The following is a 4,462-nucleotide window of genomic DNA, read 5'->3' on the forward strand; positions in this document are numbered from 1 at the left end:
CTGAATGTGCTGGGAAAAGGAGATGGTGTTTGTGGGCTGCTCAACGCTTGATAGGTGAGGAGATGTGATGGAGGAGGAATTGGCATAGGGGGATACGCCGGTCTATGAGGTGGGATAGGGAGATTGCCAGATCACAATGGGGTGGGTTGCACCATACTATATGACCCTACATTACTATACTCAGCCAATTTTCCTTGATGAGCAAGTATTATAGCATTATATATTATACGCTTGAAATGAGGCAGCTGGTTTGGAGCCATTCTGTCCATTTCGTGGCCGATATGCATACCAAAACCTGATTTGCACTCGGGGGCATCTGTAAAACCTCCTCCGCGTGTTTTGAAAAACTGTCACTCCTTGACGGTCCAGAGGCCGGAGTTTTGGAAACCGCGGATACTTCTTGTGCTCCTTCAGGAACACTGTTCTCAAATTCTGTATCTTTGCCTTCACCCAGTCCATGTCAGCATCACTATCTTGCTTCCGACTATATATTAACAATTTATTCAGTGCCTGATTCTTCAGATTTTGGTTTCAGTAATCCCTACTCGACACCTTCCAGAGGCACTCATTGGCTTGTACATCTTGAATCCTGTCCAGAAATTGCAGGACAGTGTAACAGGCATGACTGCAAGGAAAAATAAAATATTGTAAACAAAAAAAACCCAGCAGTAATGCCCCCGAGTGTCCCTTATGCGTGCCCCCAGTTGTCCCCCTTATGCAGTGCCTGTGCCCCCTCTAGTCTCCCTTATGCAGTGCCAGTGTCCCTTATACGTGCCCCCATGTTGTCCCCCTTATGCAGTGCCAGTGTCCCTTATGTGTGCCCCCTCTTATTCCCCTTATGCAGTGCCACTGCCCCCTCGTCCCTCTTATGCAGTGCCAGTGCCCCTTATGTAGTACCCCCAGTTATCCCCCTTATGCAGTGTTTGTGTCCCTTATGTGTGCTCCCTCTAGTCCCCCTTATCCAGTGCCCCTTATGCATGCCCCCAGTTGTCCCACTTATGCAGTGCCCCCTTTAGTTCCTCTTATGCAGTGCCTGTGCCCCTTATGCATGCCCCCTCTAGTCCCCCTTTTGCAGTGGCAGTGCTCCTTATGCATGCCCCAGTTGTCCCCAGAGCCGGATTTAGACCTCATGGGGCCCCCTCCCTCAAATAATCCATAGCACTATACCTTAGTGTGTGTGCAGTGCAATCACAGTGCGTACGCAGTCTACCGATAATCGCTCAGCCCATAATTATTAACTATTCAATTTTAAATCAGATTGCACAACATAAAAACATAAATTATGTTGTTTTTATGTTGTACAATCTGATTTAAAATGGAATAGTTATTAATTATGGGCTGAGCGATTACGGAGTAATTTCAGAGTAAGGCCGGCTACGCACTTGCATGATATCTGCCCAATTTGGTCAAATCGGAATGACAAATCAGAAATATTGTGCAGTGTGTTTGCCCGATTTGCCCGCTCTGGCGGTCGCGTGCGATATCGTGTCATTGGCTGTGCTGCACAGCTAATCACACGATATCACATACGGCACCATACATATTAATGAAGGACGGAACAAGTGATCATTCAGTTGTTCATTAAACCGTGTAGTGTGTACCAGCAATCATGCGATGCCCAGGGTGAAGGCAAATCGCCCTGAACATCAGCATAATTGCTGGTCGCACAGTTGTGTACCCACCCCAATACAGTACCCTACCTGGCTGGCTGCTGTCCTTCCCGGAGATACAGGACCTTTTGAAGCTCTGCCTGTCCCTCTGGCCTCTGCGTGCTGCTGGTGGGTGGTAGCAAGCCTGGCAGTGGCGCTGTGCAGAGGCTGATGTTCATGCTGGGGCAAGCCAGGGCCCAGGGGCAAACGCAGCATTTTCCTGGGTGGGTTTCTAAAAAAAAAAAAATATATATATATATATATATATATATATACATACATACAGTGGTCAAAGTGGGAATTATGAAGTGGGGGTATGGAGGTATCCTGTGCGAGCGCCATAGGCGTGCATGCAAAAAAATGGATATGGCCATGTGTCACAAGGGCGTGGTCACTCAAAATGGGGTCATGTCAGCATTTCCTTAGTGTCTTATATCACCCCTTCCTTACTTTCCCCCTGCACCAAACATAAATATTATTTATCTTTAACCCTGCACTTTGCCAGTGAGACACACAGGGGTGGGGGGTATACAGGGGTGATGGTGTACACACAGGGGGAGAGTGAGGACAGCGCACACGAGGGGACAGTGAGGGAGGGCAGCTCACACGGGGACAGGGAGGGAGGACAGCGCACACAGGGGGACAGTGAGGGAGGACAGCGCACACAGGGGGACAGTGAGGGAGGACAGCGCACACAGGGGGACAGGGAGGGAGGACAGCGCACACAGGGGGACAGGGAGGGAGGACAGCTCACACAGGGGGACAGGGAGGGAGGACAGCTCACACAGGGGGACAGGGAGGGAGCACTTTATTTTATATACACAGGGAGGGAGGACAGCTCACACAGGGGGACAGGGAGGGAGGACAGCGCACACAGGGGGACAGGGAGGGAGGACAGCGCACACAGGGGGACAGGGAGGGAGCACTTTATTTTATATACACAGGGAGGGACAGTATACACATAGGGACAGTGCAGACATAGGGCTAGGGAGCGAAGGCAGTATGTGTACAGTAAGCGACAGGCCAGGGATATACATATATATATATATATATATATATATATATATATATAACTCACCCTTTTTCCTCCTGCTGTGGCTGCTCCCAGTCAGTCTCCCATGGCCCCTCTCCATCCTTCAGCTGCTCCTTGTAGTTATGGCTGAAGTCTCTGTGCTGCTCCAGGTGGGCCCCTCTCCTGCTTCTCCACACACAGCTGCCTACAGCGCTGTGGCCTCTGTGGTTCTCCTGCGTGACTGTCCTGCCCCTGCTCAGCTGTCCCAGCCCAGCCTGCAGGCATAGCATCCCATGTGGTGAAATCCAGACAAGCTTCATTAGGCCCCGCCCCCCATCGTGACGTAATGCCCGCGATTTGGGGGCGGAGCTTGTATTGGCTCCGCCCATATTGTGCCAGTACAGACGGGAATGGTCTGGACTCCGGAGCTAGCTGAAGCTGGGCGGCGGACCAGGTGACACTCCTCCTCCCCCTGCTATGCACTGTCAGCCAGACGCCCTGAAAAGTAGGCGGGACCATGTGACTTAATGACGTCACGTGGTACTCTTTGACAGGTAAGATTTCTTGGGCCAAAGGGACCTGTCCACGGGCCCCTTGGATCCCGCCGGGCCCTAGGCGAGCGCTTAGGTTGCCTGGTGGGAAACCCGGCCCTGGTTGTCCCCATTATGCAGTGCCTGTGCCCCTTATGCAGTACCCCCTCTAGTCCTCCTTATCCAGTGCCCCTTATGCATTACACCCTTTAGAGCCCCTTATGCATGCCCCCTCTAGTCCCACTTATGCAGTGCCAGTGCCTCTTATACATGCCCCCAGTTATCCCCCTTATGCAGTGCCCCTTATGCGTGGCCCCTCTAGTCCCCCGTTTGCAGTGCCAGTGCCCCTTCTAATCCCCCTTATGCAGTGCCTGTGCCTATTATGTGTGCCCCTCATGCAGTGCCAATGCCCCTTATGTGTGCCCCCTCTTATCCCCCTTAGCCAGTGCCAATACCCCTTATTCAGCAGCCGTAGTGGTCCCCCTTATGCAGTGCCAGTGCTCCTTATGCGTGCCCCCAGTTGTCCCCCTTATGCAGTACCAATGCCTCTTACGCAATACCCCCTCTAGTCCCCCTTATGCAGTGCTTGTGTCCCCTATGTGTGCTCCCACTAGTCCCCCTTATCCAGTGCCCCTTATGCGTGCCCCCAATTGTCCCACTTATGCAGTGCCTGTGCCCCTTATGCAGTACCCCCTTTAGTTCCCCTTATGCAGTGCCTGTGCCCCTTATGCGTGCCCCCTCTAGTCCCCCTTTTGTAGTGGCAGTGCTCCTTATGCATGCCCCCAGTTGTCCCCATTATGCAGTGCCTGTGCCCCTTATGCAGTACCCCCTCATCCAGTGTCCCTTATGCATGCACCATTTGCCCCCATGCAGTGCCTGTGCCCCCTCTTGTCCCCCTTATGCAGTGCCAGTGGCCCTTATACATTACCCCCTTTAGAGCCCCTTATGCATGCCCCCTCTAGTCCCACTTATGCAGTGCCAGTGCCCCTTATACATGCCCCTAGTTATCCCCCTTATGCAGTGCCCCTTATGCGTGGCCCCTCTAGTCCCCTGTTTGCAGTGCCAGTGCCCCCTCTAGTCCCCCTTATGCAGTGCCTGTGCCTATTATGTGTGACCCCTCTTGTCGCCCTCATGCAGTGCCAGTGCCCCTTATACATGCCCCTAGTTATCCCCCTTATGCAGTGCCCCTTATGCGTGGCCCCTCTAGTCCCCTGTTTGCAGTGCCAGTGCCCCCTCTAGTCCCCCTTATGCAGTGCCTGTGCCTATTATGT

General features: G+C 52.7%; 1 long non-coding RNA gene across 1 annotated transcript; it reads right to left on the minus strand.

The window, feature by feature from the left end:
- Nucleotides 1-485: 485 nt before the first annotated feature.
- On the minus strand, nucleotides 486-2,907 carry LOC148501640 (uncharacterized). The gene is made up of 3 exons (XR_015870032.1): nucleotides 2,728-2,907; nucleotides 1,701-1,881; nucleotides 486-625 (listed from the first exon to the last, which is right to left on the minus strand). It is a non-coding gene; the product is annotated as an uncharacterized LOC148501640 (long non-coding RNA).
- Between the last annotated feature and the right edge of the window lie 1,555 nt (nucleotides 2,908-4,462).

The sequence above is a fragment of the Taudactylus pleione genome, unplaced genomic scaffold (assembly GCF_031769625.1).
Source record: "Taudactylus pleione unplaced genomic scaffold, aTauple2 ptg000509l, whole genome shotgun sequence".
Lineage (NCBI taxonomy): Eukaryota > Metazoa > Chordata > Amphibia > Anura > Myobatrachidae > Taudactylus > Taudactylus pleione.